General features: G+C 46.2%; 1 protein-coding gene across 1 annotated transcript in view; it reads left to right on the top strand.

The window, feature by feature from the left end:
• Positions 1 to 292: 292 nt before the first annotated feature.
• Positions 293 to 15236, top strand: part of RBBP8 (RB binding protein 8, endonuclease) — a 451013-nt gene continuing 436069 nt past the window's right edge. Inside the window, exon 1 of the mRNA XM_078687426.1 lies at positions 293 to 714. The gene's annotated coding sequence lies outside the window, so the exon portion shown is untranslated. The remainder of the gene's footprint in view (positions 715 to 15236) is intronic.

Here is a 15236-nt window from a genome sequence, read left to right as displayed (position 1 = left end):
AATATAGTCAATGGGAGAAATATATTCTCCCAATTATTTTTCTAAAATCTCCCACTTTCCTCTTCTCAAATGTTGGTATGTATGCTATCCACATATTTTCTGATTGGTAGGGCTTAGCTGTGGCGCCGACCTCGTGATCACTACAGGCTGCAGGGGCTGGTGCTGCTTCCCTGTATATGTTCATAACCCAAATCTTGTAAATCAAGAGCTGCTTCAACAAGGAGTAGTCTTGATCTGGAGTTAAAATAGGCCTCTCCTCGCGCCGTCGACTAGATTGCTGGAGGCTACAACATTTTCTCCCGTTTGTTTGCTGGGAGCTGACAGAGGCGTGAATCACTCTCTGTCTATGAAGCTTAGCTGAGCTGAGACGCAGCATGTCGAGCTGGCCTTTGATGCAGACTGGTTGGACGGGTTCCTGGTCGAGGGGAAACCGGTCGGACCGGTCTGTTATGCCAACAAATTGTGGTATGATTCCATGCTCGGCAGAATGCAGAAACCTGCCCAGCCAGTTGAATGAAACACATTAGGTTATTCATTCCGCGCGCTAGGTGCCTCAGGTGAAGTTGGTGCGTGGCTGCGTGCTGTGCGCGAGAGCTGCTCGCGAGCCTACCCTGCAGCGCGCCTGGAGGTGCACCTGGACCCCCCTGTGTGCACGTGACGGACAGCCTCGAGCCTCCAGCCTCAGAAGCGCCAATCAGCCTAGCAACAAAAAAGGTGAGTGAGCTGGGGTCGAATCCGGAGATTTCACTTTTGCAAAACCGTCCTGCTGTCTAGCGAGCGCCATGTCACCTTTTCAGAAATGGAGACAGTACGTTTTTTCACCATATTTTCTGTTTCTGTAATAATGAACATAACACACTGGATTTTCCCCTTACTAAAGTTGTGCCCCCGGGCAATAAACTTGAGCACGCTTATATAGTTCTCATTAGGGCTCCAGGTCCTCAAGTCACCGGACGTTCTGCTAAATCTAATTACAGCCTCCTAAACTCTCAGGTTAATTCAAATGAAGATTTTACTTTTACATGAAACGGTGTTGTGCATATACATACAATCTTTTGCTATGTGGAAGGACAATTTTTTTATGAGGTACATTTTTATTAGCTACTGTTTTGATCTCCTTACGAACTCGCTTCCTAACTGTATAATGAAATTATGATGTGGCAGTAAAGTGTTCCGTGTGAAATAAACTCTACTCAAAGTCTTTAAAGTCTCAGATCGACGCTACCGTGTCAGTGTGACTAAAATGTGGTGAGAAGCGTGTGTGCAGACACAGGACACTCGTGTAGGTAGCAGCGCAGTCACTAAGCAAGCTGGTCACCAATTAACTCCTGGGGCAGTGGCATGAAAAGCTGTGCTCCCTCAGGCACAGCCGGGCGTCTCTTTTTCTGCTTTTTCAGTTTTATATAGCGCGAACTCGACCCGAAGTTATTGGAGCACTTTACATGAGCACCAGTGACATTGCACACGAAGATACATTCATTTTTAGTAGGCACGGGGAAATTAAGGGATTTTGCCCCGAATCACAGGATGTTGAGCAAACGCGAAGACTTGAACCTGGTTCCCCAGCGCCAAAGTCCCCCGCTCAGGCTGTTACACCACATCCTGCCTATGAGGTGTCTAAAGTTCATGCGCATAACTCAGAAATGATTTGCGTTCACACATGTGGGGGCTTATTTACAAGCCGCTGGTACGTCACTTTTTCTCATATTAAAATTGACCCACCAGCGGCGCTAGAGACTTGTAAATAAGCCCTGAGGGGTTATACAGCACAAGTCGGAAACAGAGCGAGGCAATCTTTGCTCACTGTCACTGTTTAGGACTTGTGCTGTCGGCAGTTAATGCACCAATTTGGAGAAATTCTGTGTTATAATTATGAACTTTAGACTGGACACCTAAAAAGCAAAAAACAAGCACTGGACTAGGCACAGAGTCAATGCAGATCTTCATGATATGGCCCCAGGAGCGCCAACCTCCACTGTGCACTGAGCATAGCACAGGGGAAGGATGATTTAAGACATCATGTCACAACTTCTTCAAACGCCAGAACTGGGTGTAAAAGCCTACTTTTATAGAAGAGGACCGTATCATGATAGCTGTTGGTGTCACATCATAGTGGTGTGCGCCTGTTTTCATGCGCTTGTACTTGAACCATACCGCATCGGAAACCTAATTCTCCTCAGAAGAGATCCCATCACCTTTTCAACCTTCTTTTTATTCATCTATATATCTACCCTTATGCTTAGTTTTTCTTTCTCACTTTTCTCTCACATGTTTACTTTTTCTATTTGTTATTCTCCGTTGTCTCCTTTTTCATCATTTTCTCTTTCTCTATTTCCTTAAATGTACATGTCAGCCCATTGGCAACGCCCCTCTGTCTTGCTATTCGATAATGGTGTTATTTATTAGCGTTTTGTCTATAGACTTTGAGACAGAAGAGAACCATAAATAACAAATTAATGTTTTGGTTCCGCTTAACCTGCTAAAGTGGGGGTTGACTAACCACTAGCATAATGTGCATTCATTTACCCGACATTTCTCAGATATAAAGCATGATTTATAAATGGCACAGCTTTCAAGTGTTTGCCTCTTTCTGTTAGGAGATGTGCCGTCTAAATACAACGCACTCATTCAGAGAAATAGAGGGATATATGAATGCACTTTTAAAAGTGCAGGCACATAAAAAGAGGTGCTGTGCTCTGTTCTGCACTGAGTTTCGCAGCTGGTCATGACACGACCCAGGTGTTTGATTACAATAAATAAATATCAACAGCGGCATACATCCTAAAAACACCCAACCTTGCTAACACAAAGTAACTTCCTAACACAACACAACTGTGTTTTTGCAAAACAGATGCTCACCCCGTAGGGCGATTTGGCGCTACATAACAGATGCTTATTATTACCCAACTCAATGGTACTCATTTTATTGACCTTAGAAGGATGGAAGGCTGAGTGAGCCCACCGGGAATCTGACCCGTAACCTTAACGCCAAACACAGATTTGAGGAGAATGCGCTAGTGCTCTGAACCACCAAATAAGTCTTAAAGCCCTTTCATAAACACCCACATTAAGTAACACTGACCTGTCCTCTTGACTTCACCAATTGCCATGCCTCCTAACTTCATTACCATTTCCTCGTCAACCCATGTTTTCTGACCCGTTAAATCCGTTGTCCTTTTCCCACCCAGTCCTTACCAGAACATGAAGATTTAATCCACCTCAGACCAATCAAGCACCCAGCTAACTAGCCCAATGTCTGAGGAACCCCCTTTCACCCGTCTTACGTTGTTCCCATACTACCCAACCATATATAGACACCCACTCCGCAAACCTGACCCTTAGCAGCCAAACAATTCTCTACCAAAATACCTTGGTGGGCTGCCCTGTTACAACAAACGCATAAATAACAACTGCTCAAGTAAAAAGACCCCCCTAAAACTCAAATTTACAAGAAGTGAGGGTGGACTCTAAGTGGTGTGGACTGGTAGTACCTACTCACTCAAAGTGTGCTTGAGGAAGCCAGGTGCAAATTAGGTCCAGGCTGGTAGGATAGTTGGCGTTGCGGCTTAGGAATTAGCCTGCTCATCTGCATGCCACAGTGTTACACCAAAAAGAGGTGGAGGAGGCTGGCAGGTAAAGAGAGCCAAACAGGTCTGGTGGTGGTGGCGAAGGAGCCAGCAGTGTTTGCCACAATTGTGGCTGCCAAACTGTGATTAACAAGCTTCCCAAGAATGAATGACTGGTCAAGAGTTATGCACTTGTGTCCCTATGATGATCATTCAGAACAATCAACACTTCATGTTGTTTAATTTTTCAATTATTACAATGAGCAAAGGAAAGTATGGATTTTACCAATTTTAAAGTCTTAGACAATGTCATCCTCCTTTTATATGATTACAACTTTTGGAAAATGAACACGTAGTATGGAGATTATCAATGTTTTTAGAAAGTGTATTTAAAAGAAGGAAAACCATTGTAATATGAATACCTGACTTATAGAAAACATGACAACAATGAATTTATATCTTATAGGAGTTAGGTGGCGGAATAATATGAATTAATTTTACATTTGCTACTTTTTATTCTTATTCTGCAATGTACTGTGATTTTATGTGTTTTTATGATTTTCTAAGATAGAATTTGAATAAAGTTTTGTTGACTTGACACTGTGCATGTGACCTTGAGCGTTCACTCTTACCTTGTCCCAGACTACCCTGCCTCTTGCCGCATCCCCACCCTAATGTCATCCCTAACCACCTCCACTTGGGACGCCACACTAACTTCAGTCAGTCCTGCTAGTACCCTCCTTCTCATTGCCTTAGCATTCGAGAGGCGGGCAATGTCCGCCACGTCATGCAGGCCCACCTCTGCTGCCCTCTCCTCTGCCGTTACTACCAGCACTCCCTTGCCCATACAGATCTCCAACTACTGTCACCTCGATTTCTCTTCACCTGCCAGCATGGTGGGTGAATAAGCTGAAAGTGTTGCTGCCACGCCACCGCCACACTAGTGTGGACTTAATTTCCATCTAGGCTTCATCGAGAACCTCATGAACGAATAGGTGTACCAACTTACCCCCTTCAGGATCTGTGAAGCCCCAGCCACTGATTGCCCTCTCCTCCAGCAATACTGCCATAATATGTGCCTCCTAAACTTCAATCTAAACCTACACTAGCCCATGGAAGTCAATAAACCAAAATGCCAGGGGTAGCAGAAGAGGCTTCACATGCCCTTTGACCTTCACTTTCACTCACACACACATATGCTTACACATACACGCGCTTACACATACACACGTACTCAAACATACACACACATAGACACTTACTCTGCCTACACATATACACACACACGCTTACTTAAAAACACTAACAACTGCAAGAATGCACAAAACATACATGCATTTAAAAGCATTTTTTTACTTACCTCAGCTGCCAGGGAAAGTCATATTCCAGCTATTTGCACTCCAGTTTTTATTAAAGTAATAGCGAATCATGTAATATTATTCACTATTAGTATAATCAAAAATTGATAAAAAACGAGGAGAGTGAAGGCATCAAAGACGTCGATAAGACGAGCTTCTTCTGTTCCTCGCTCTGATTTTGCCACTGCTGACACTAGGGTCGCAAAGGCAGTACCAGGGGACACAAGCGGCGGCCCCTAAATGGCGTCCATGACTACGCCACCATTTAGTTAAACACCCAAATTCAGCCTTTTGCCTTACACTCCCTGTAAACAATTTTTGCCTGCCTTTGCAAAAACGTCTGACCAGCCCTCAAGTGTAAAGTCAATAGAGGAAGCCTTCGCCTGTACACTACCCCTTAGCCCACTCTTGGCGCAGCCTCAGAACTCGAATGCTCAACAAGAAGAAAAATAGGAAACTTCTTCACTGTGGTTCAAGTAAATGTTTCCATAAAGTTTTTTTCTAAACCAAACCCTCCAACATAGCTGCCAGGTCTTCCTCATTGTGCTGGAGTCTCCATGCTAGCATCGGTTTGTGCACTCCAGGGACCTGTAATGCCCTATGCTTTATACCCTGCTCAGGGCTGGCTTTAGCTCTGGTGGCGCCTCGTGCGAGAATCATTTTTGGCACCCCCACACCACCTGACCGCCTCCTTGGATTCTCTATCACCGGGCAAAAGTGTCCCTCATTGCCCTAATCAGAAGGTATTGCTAAGCACAGCGCCCCCTCAACAGGGGACTGAGCAACTGATGGGGAATGGGCGATGATTCTGGCTGGACCGACGTATGTCCCACGCAACCCCCGCTTCAAAATCATTCAACTCTACATCTTACACCGCGCTTACCTCACACCCGATAAAATAAATAGGTACTTCACGACCAATGACGCTGCCTGTCCACGCTGCTCTCTGACTGGAGCAGACCTCTTACACATGTTGTGGCATTGTCCGAATATACAAGCATATTGGGACGAAGTCGTTACGCTCCTCACACGCAGCACTGGCGAACAGATACCGCACACGTGGGAAGCATGCATCTTGGGGTTGTACAAACGTACGAAACTTAACAAAGTGAGGACACGCTTTTGGGACATGGGGCTTATAACAGCCAAGCGCCTGCTTACCAAACATTGGAAGGCCGCGACCCCTCCCCACACTCAGCATTGGCGCGCCTCCTTTACCAACTGGGCACGAGCGGAGGGCACGGTGCTCCTCCGGAAGGAAACGGCGGGACTCCGTAAATTCCCTATTGCCCAGCTCTGGAACGACTACCTTAAGGCATTCCAGCACACCTGCCGGGAACGGGGGATCACTTGAGACACCAGGCAACCGCCTTAGCGATGCCGATCAACTCAGAGAGCGGCCCAGCGCCCCTTTCCCCCGCCCCCTCACCTCTTCTGACCTCACGACCTGCGCTACCAGAAACAGACACTTGCGATTCTCCGCCACACGCCAGACGCCTCTACGACTCTACGCACACATTACTGCCTTTGCCTTAGCCTGCCCACGCTGACTATAGATACTGACAGAGAGGCGCCCCCCCTTGTTTTCTCCCCCCCCCCAGCAGGGGGACTGCACCAATGCCCCACGGTACGCCAGCTTAAGCTGCCTATGTGCCACGGGCAGCGCCTACCAGCCCCTACCCGGAATACAAGCCCCCCCCACTTCCCCTCTTACATTGCAGGAAGCCCTGCCGGGCCCCGCTTTATGCTTACTACCATATGTGAGAACCCGCGACGATCTCCCCCCCCCTCCTCTCCCCTCTGCTCTCCTGGCCCCAGGTTTTTTCCCCGCCATTGTATGGGCGTAGGGAATAGTTTGTTCGCTGGTCAAGTTCCCTGACCAGGCCCCCTTTCTTACTTACAAAGAGGACACTAGATGCAACATGACATTGCCAAGAAGCGATACCCGATTGACTTCATGCTACCCACGAATGTCGGGGACACGATGACACCCACACACTATGAGGGGTGCGACCTAGCATTCAGCCTCGCACGTGTTAGCCAAGAATTCGCTGCGCTGTACATTAGCCACTGACACGACCTTCGCGATCTCTCAGCACCGAAACTGGGAAGGCACACAGACATCGTACTGGCAGATACCTGAGTCCTGTTTGGAACGGCTGCAGGCTCCCCTGCCGAGCATACCCGCTTGCTCCTATGCCACAGTGAGCTGTACTAACACACATTATGCCATTTCACAGACGGCATTAAGGACACTGACTCAGTGAACCACCTACTGCTGACCCCCCCCCTCCCACCATCGACCAACCATAGCTGTCTCTCTGGTTATTTGTGGGGACTTGGGTGATTATCATCATGGCACTAATGCTGGGTGGATACTGCAATGGTACTTATGACAAAGAAAAGATAAAATCATAAGATCTGTCACTTACATAGCTAGATACCAGATGGCTACAGATGCAGGTTCATGAGACTCGCCGCCGGACCCCCGGGTTGCCGGCTAAATGGCTGTTACTTAGTTAAAATTTGTCTGATCGCTCTCGACACGGCCGGCCCCTACGGCCGTGAATTGTAACCTGTATGATGTCAACCTTATGCAAAATAAAGATCTTTTTTTAAAAAAAAACAAAAAAAACAGGGGACTGAGCAGTTTTCCAGGGCCGGCTTCTGTTACCAGTCCGGCCCTGGTCCTGTGCAAGCAGAGGATATTGGTCTATGCCTTTCAGATGGTGTGCCCACCTGCCAGAGCCCAGCTGATTGAAAAGGAATTGTGGGAGCCATTGTAGGACTACCACAGCTACGGAACAAGAGGTTCCACCCACCATTCAGCTTCGCGAGTTTGCAATAGGACCATAGACTCCACAGACTGCATCACCTGGGCCCCAGGGAACAAGCCATAGCCAGTGCGGTCTTAACGCATGGGCATGCTGGGCAGTTGCCCAGGACCCCCACAAGCATAGGGTCCCCAAGCGGACCAGAATTTAACACTAAGTTTCCATTAAACATTTTTATTCCTGTGAGTAGTTGTGTAGGCAGGGCCCAGTGCACTGCTTTGCCTTGTGGCCTATAAGGCTGTTAAGACGGCCCTGGCCATAGCCACCTGCTACTGAAAAGAGTGAGCCTTCTGCTTGCCCTGACGCAATATATACTGTGAGTAAGTCTCTGTGTAGCTTCCAGTTGCCTCCAGATGTCTCAAGTAGTACCACAACTCCAACCCCTAGCCTGGAGATACATATAGGTAGTATGAGGAATTCACCCTGACTCCGAAACCACCAACCTCATCACAAGTGGTTCCAAAATTGTAGGCATTGGACACCGATCTTGCCAAATCATGTTGGACATTTTGTTGGTTTGGGAGACAATCCACAGACAGTTCTTTTGTTCTTATATTTTTTCACAGTAGAATTTTATTGTTTACAGCCAAAGCAAAGGGAATGCCTCACACGGCATCCACAATACACGTATGTCATAACATAGATGGACATCAACATTTTCAGCGTGCTCATGACAATGGTCACACAAAGAAATAGTTACAAAGAAAAATAATAACAAGAGAACAAAGAACTGTGCCACGTTGCTTCCGCCAGACAGAGAGAATTGTTGCATACATATGGAAAGTCCATGCCACTTGGAATCACATCTAATAGGTACATAGCACATAGTCCAGTGCGCTGGATTCACAGCAATAAGTCTGCGGTGTCAGGCGGGAGGGAGGAGGCTCCAAATATAGACCTGTATAGTCGGCCCACCTTTTCCAGATCTTAAAATGTTTCTTGGGGGAACCACCTCGCTTCAAAGACAGAGATTTCTACGCCCATACCGATGTCCAAACCCTTTTTCCATTCAGACAGGCATGTAAGCACCCCCTCCAGAACCTCAACAGGGTAGGGCAGGACCACAGTTTTTTGGAAGGTACCCTCCGATGATCCACAGCGCAGACAATGTGGAGATGCAATTAGCCCAGCACGCCGTAATCGGTGTCTTGTAAAGTAAGCTCTATGGAGATATTTAAACTGGATAAGGCGCAGGTGGGTCGCGATAACCGCACTACGCGGGGACTCCAGAGCTTCCACCCAGCCATCTTCCTCTAAGGGGCCCAAATCTTGCTGCCACGCCTCTCTAGTTCTATGTAAGGTGGTAGGTGTCTTGTTAATGATCGTACAGTATATTTTCGTAATCTTATGGTCTCCCAACTCCCCCATAAGAACCTAAGCCTCAACAGGGTTAACTTCAGGTAGTTCCGTAAGTCGGGATATATAAGGGGTAAAGGCAGTTCTTTTGTTCTTGAGGGTTATGTGACCTGTGCACCAAAATCTATTAGCACATAGCACCAGCACCTGAAATAAAATCACAGCAGAATAAGCAGAGAGATATATTTTGCCTTTGAAGAGTAGAAAGAAAGGCCCTGCAGCCTTGAAAATTTATTTTTTAAGAGACTGAGATTTGAGATACTATTTGTGGGTGCACAGTGCTTGAGGAAGCATTGTGCCGATTGTGAAGGTCTACCGTGTTAGGGACGCTTACAAATTCATTCGAATTGAACAACAAATGGTCCCCAATACTTGTAGCAACAAGAAACCAAATAAGGTTAAAACTGCTATGGTTTTTCCAAGGCCCAGAAATAGGGGCAGCAACAAGAACAAGAACCCAAAATTGCATTTTCCCTGTGCAGTGAAACTGCCATTTTTTCCAGCATGCAATATATCCTGGGAGTGGATACCCACACCCCCACTCCATCACACCACATGCGTCCAAACACACGGCACAAAAGGGTGTTACACTATAAAGCCCACCACAGACTCACAGGGGGAATGAAGGACTCCACTTGAGAGATCTGAGTGAATTTTACCTGCGGTAGTAGACCTTCTCCTCACAGGTGTACCGTTAAAACAGACTGTGTTCCCAAACTATTGATCGAGCTGTCACCATCTAGTAATCACCTCATAGCTGGGTTTGAGTGACAGCTGCCTCGCTCTGTAATAGACAGGGGTGCATTTTGGATGCCCCCTGCTCAGGAAACCATAATGTTCTGCAGCAGACAGTCAAAGAAAACAGATGGAACAGACAGTGGACTCACAGACTGTGAAGTACTCCGACGGAAAAGCAAACAGGGAAGTCAGTAAAAACTAAGAAAGGGGCTAATGGCATGGTTGTCACAATGCGGAAACGTTTTACCCAGTATCCTCTGCCTCTGCTCATTACAGTTCCCACATTTAAACTGATTCTAAATGCACCCATTTCCCAGCAATATGATGTTATTTATATTATGCGCAAAATGTGCCGTCATGAAGGGGACCCTGGACCAAATATACCTTACACGAGCTTTGCAAATTAATTAATGAATTGATTAATTAAGGTTCAGTAGAAGGTATTGTGTTTCTTCATGGTATAGATAAGAAAGACAATACACTGATTATGTAGAATAACTGCCAACTCTAGTAAGTATGTTTTCCGGACATATTGCGGAACATATTTGTCAATAAGGTGTAACTTCCAGGAACATAATTACATTCTCTAACACAATGCCCTTTAATTCATACATTCTGGTTAACACTGACATCATTAGCATTACGTTGTTTAATATCCTACCAAGGGTGCATTACAGTTGTACGTGGCAGTCAAGGCAGTTTTACTGCATATCCTTTGCCCCACAATGCACCTATAAATCTTGATACAATATTTGGTGTCCTAATAGGATAACAGGCAAACAAGACTCTATCTGGTTAAGCATTCAGGGAAGAGGAAGACCCAAGAGAAATCAAAGGGAATCATTTGGAGCCTAGGGAATTCCCCGTCCACCTACTTTGTGGATCCTCTGCCCCATTTAGAGGTGAGGGAACTGCAGGGTTTTTGCTGGCGGAGACTGAGCTGACTCTTCCATCAGAAACCTTTGAGCCAGTGGCCTGTCTGACACTGGAACCGCCAGGCGATCCAGAGTGTAATCAGTAGAAGATGTAATATTCTTAAGTAAAATTAAAACTGATAACCATGACAGTCTAGTAGTCAGGTGAGGATTGATAGATGTGGCTGAAAAGTCAGCTATTCACTCTTACTTACTTACTAACAAGTAAGTACCTTGATCTTTTCCATCAGGTCCTCTAGTGTTAGTGGGGTGGGAGAATGTGTTGGCGAGGTAATATCTTTCTTAAGCATCCTAGCTGAGCCAGATGAGCCAGATGAGTTTTTTCAGAATCGCCCCTGACGTATTGATGACCACTCCTAGCTCCATCGGTAGCTCCACGGCAGCTGAGCTACACAATATAGTATTTGACACAAGTTGATTGTCTTTAGGAAGATATTGCTTTTGAATTTGGACCAATATTGGGGTTTTAAAAGAGAAAGAAAATCCTTTATTCACCTCCCTGTTCTTCAATATTGTGCCCATGAGTCACCAGAGTCCATAGGGTACCTTAAATAATATTAACAATCAAACCTGTAATAGGCAGTGGTGGGTGATAAGAACTAAAGAGATGTGGACTCAAAATCCAATTAAAAAACTACTCAGGGCCCATGTTGAATGAATGAATGAATGAAGCAGGTTTTATAACGCGCAACTTAGCCCCAGAGGGCGTCAAGGCGCATAGCCAAATGAAGTGGTACGGTCAAAGAGCATGATTAATGGAAGGCTTTGATGAAACACCACGTCTTTAACGCTTTCTTAACAAGAACCATGGTGGGTTGGGATTTGATCCCAGCGGGGAGGGCATTCCATAATTTAGGGGCCACAGATGAGAAAGCTCTTCCGCCCCATCTGACCTTGTTTGTCCGAGGGACGGTGAGAAGGTTCTTATTAGCAGAGCGAAGGTTTCTGCTGGGAGTGTAAGGACTCAGAAGGGAGCTTATGGCCTCAGAGCTGCCGCCGGATAGAGCACTGAAAACTAGGCATAGAATTTTAAAAGAGACTCTAGACTGAATCGGGAGCCAATGAAGGCTCTTCCTTGCAAGAGAGACAGAAGCGGTGTTAGGGACGTCCAGAACAAATCTGGCAGCCGCGTTCTGGATAATCTGGAGGCGTTGGATGAGGCCTTTATTAATGCCTGCATAAAGGGCGTTACAATAATCCAGCCGTGATGTAACTAAGGCCACCACGGTCTGTTTACGAGCTTGAGGGGAAAGATAGTGGGCAAATTTTCTAAGTACCTTAATCACTCCCCAACAGGTAGAAACAGTTCTATTGACCTGTAGTGACATATCTAGAGAGGTGTCAAAAATCACGCCAAGATTCCGGGCGGAATTTGACGGTACGGGACAGGCTCCGAGAGAAGGAGGCCACCATTCATAAGACCAGCTGTTTTGATCTTTGCCGAAGATCAAGACCTCTGTTTTCTCTCCGTTCAGCTTCAGGGTATTTAAAATCATCCAATCGGAGACAGCTTGCATGCAATTCCTGAAGCTGAGCGCGGAGGTACTCACAGAGTGGGAGAGGGACACCATGATCTGGGTGTCATCGGCGTATGACACCACCTCCATCCCCTGAGCTCTTACAAGTCTAGCAAGTGGGGCCACATAAATGTTAAAGAGGGTCGGACTCAAGGCCGACCCCTGTGGAACCCCACATTGCACAGGCTTGGCAGGGGAGAGGAACTCTCCTAGCTTGATCCTCTGTTCTCTCTGATCAAGGAAAGAGGACAGCAAGCTCAATGCAGGACCCTCCACCCCTATCTCCCTCAGACGAGCAGTTAAAGTCGAGGAAGATAGGGTATTAAAGGCGGCGGTCAGGTCCAAGAGGACCAAAAAGGTGGTCTGGCCTTGGTCGACCTTAGATCGTATGTTGTCTGTCACTACTGTGAGGGCCGACTCAGTGCTGTGGAATTTTCGAAAGCCATGTTGAGACTGGTCCAGGAACCCCGAGGCATCTAGGAAAGCGGTCAGATGATGATTGAGATGTGATTCCAACATTTTGGCTGGAGCAGGCAGTAAGGAAATCGGCCGGAAGTTCTTAAGGGTGTCCGGATCCAGAGTCGGTTTTTTAAGCAATGGCTTGACTATGGCCTGTTTCCAGGAAGCAGGGAACAGGCCCTGGGTCATGGCCAGGTTCATTACCTCAAGAAGCGGGGGAAACAGGGTTTCCCTGCACTCTTTGAGAACCTTCAAAGGGCAGGGGTCCATAGGAGAACCTGATTTTGTCCTGTTTAGCAGGGAGTCTAGTTGGTCAAGCGTAAGGGGTGGGAAGTTGGTCAAAATCTTAGAAGGGTCCTTGGCCCAAGGTTCTAGAGCAGAAGGGGACTGGGGAGGACGGGATCACAAAAGGTCTCTCTGTGCTTCCAGGGTGAGAGAGATGTCGACGATTTTAGCATGAAAAAAATGAGCAATCTTGTCGCTAATGTTGATGCTAAGAAGGCTGTGCAGAGGTGTTTGTAGATTCTAACTAAAGTCATTCACCAACTAGAACAGACATATCAGAAATAATTACCGTCCATGAACCTTACTTACCAGGAAAATATTAGCCCAGTCATAGGCTGCCCATGGCCACATAAATATTCTATACTGTCTCCAGGGCAGAGCGCTGATTTGTAATGGAGCTGACTGGGCATCCCAAGGTCTCAAAACATGATCGCCAGGGCCACTGGCGTCAAGCGCTGTGGTTCAGGTTAAGCAGAAAAAAGAAGTGTGGAAGCCAGTGGGAGACAGAGGTAATGCAGCATGTGAGTGCATTGTAGAAAACTAAAAAAGTACACACTTTATGTCTCTTCATCATCACAGACAGTGTCCACCTGCGTATTTTTAAAAATTGAGCCCGACTTGAAGTGAAGGTAACATTTAGACAATGAACCATTAGGATGGCATGGCAGACCCATTTGGAAGAATGCACAGGATCTTTAATATTAAGCCAAATGAAATTTTCTGGTTATGAACGTGGAGGAATTATTACAGAATTCCCCATCTACTTCTTCAGACCTTTGATCAATATTATATATTGAAATTGTCTTAGGCTATCTGTATCACCTGAGAAAAACATTAAGCAGAAGTGGTGATGTTGTTTAGTCTCACATCTACAGCAGAGGAAAGCATCTTGTTGCCCTTTTCATTCATGACTTGGTGATGATGTAGTTACTGCTCTGCCTAGCCTCTGTCAACTTTCCCTCAGCAGCCTAGAAAGTTCCTCACCATCATCACGCTCTTTCACACGAAGAGTGAAGTGCTAGCCTGGGAAGTCAATTGGTGAAATGCAGGAGCATGAATGAAAAGAAAAATATAACATTTTAGCTTCTTCTTTTGCCTACCATTTCTAGGAAAGGCCATTCTCCTGAAGATGCAGGCATGGCTAGTCTTATATCCATTCCTATCCAAGATGGGCAACTAAAAGTGTTTGTTTTCAGAGTTTCCCAGTCCAAGATAGGGAAAACCTTTTTTTGGTGTTATAGTATTTCATACCTTGCTCATATCTAATGAAGCTTTGGTCAGAGAAGGATGCATCACAGCACTTCTATTTCTCTATTTTTCACCAAGTGCGTCATCCAATTAGATGCTTTTTGTCCGTGATTTTTGCTCTCTTTTTATGCAGCAAAATTCCTTATTTGATTCTTTCACCTGGAAAACTGTGTGCTGGGCTCTTTCTCATTCGCAACCCTGGAGTTAATACATTACTGCATTTTGATAAAGCTTACTTGAGCATGAGAGATTCAAAATTGGTCAGTAAAGAACTAACATCTTCAGGTCCAAATTGCATTCTTCCTGGAGGCTTATGACCAGTGCTTAATTTGAGCCAGTGTTTTCCGTTGTTCCGCACTTACTTGTCAACACCGGCACTTATGACATTCTGCCACAAGATGGCAGTGTTTTCTAATACAGAGATGAGTACAGTAACAGTTTTTTAATTAGGTCTCGCAACCTATCAATGCGCATGCGCATTGAGCGGAGCGAGATATTAAGGGGCTTAAACAGAGCTTACCGAGATCGGGCGATTCCATGCAGTGCCCGTGAAAGCTCGCTCAATGCGCATGTACATTGCCATAAAAAGCGCGTGCACAGACACCAGCCCCCTCCCACAGTCATCCCCCAGCGTGCGCTGTGCCAACAAGCCTTTGAAGTGAAGCTTAGCTTCACTTCAGAGGTATCCGCTACCCCCGCCCCCTGCTTCACACATTTCTCGCATTTCTCAATCTCCTCCCTCCCTCGCCTCCCTCGCCCTTCAGCGTGCCGTCATCCTCCATCCTCTCCCTTTTGTGCGTTTCCACCTATGCTGCGCTCTCTGCCTCTGGTCTTCATCCATGTCCTTGTGTGCTAATCCCTCTTTTGTGTTCCTTTTTCACCCGTTTGTTTCTTCCCCATTTACGTGTTGCAATCTCTCCCGTTTGTTAGTTCCTACCAC

The sequence above is a fragment of the Lissotriton helveticus genome, chromosome 4_1, assembly GCF_964261635.1.
Source record: "Lissotriton helveticus chromosome 4_1, aLisHel1.1, whole genome shotgun sequence".
NCBI lineage: Eukaryota > Metazoa > Chordata > Amphibia > Caudata > Salamandridae > Lissotriton > Lissotriton helveticus.
Note: the sequence above shows the minus strand (reverse complement) of the source record. Positions and strands in the feature narration are given on the sequence as shown.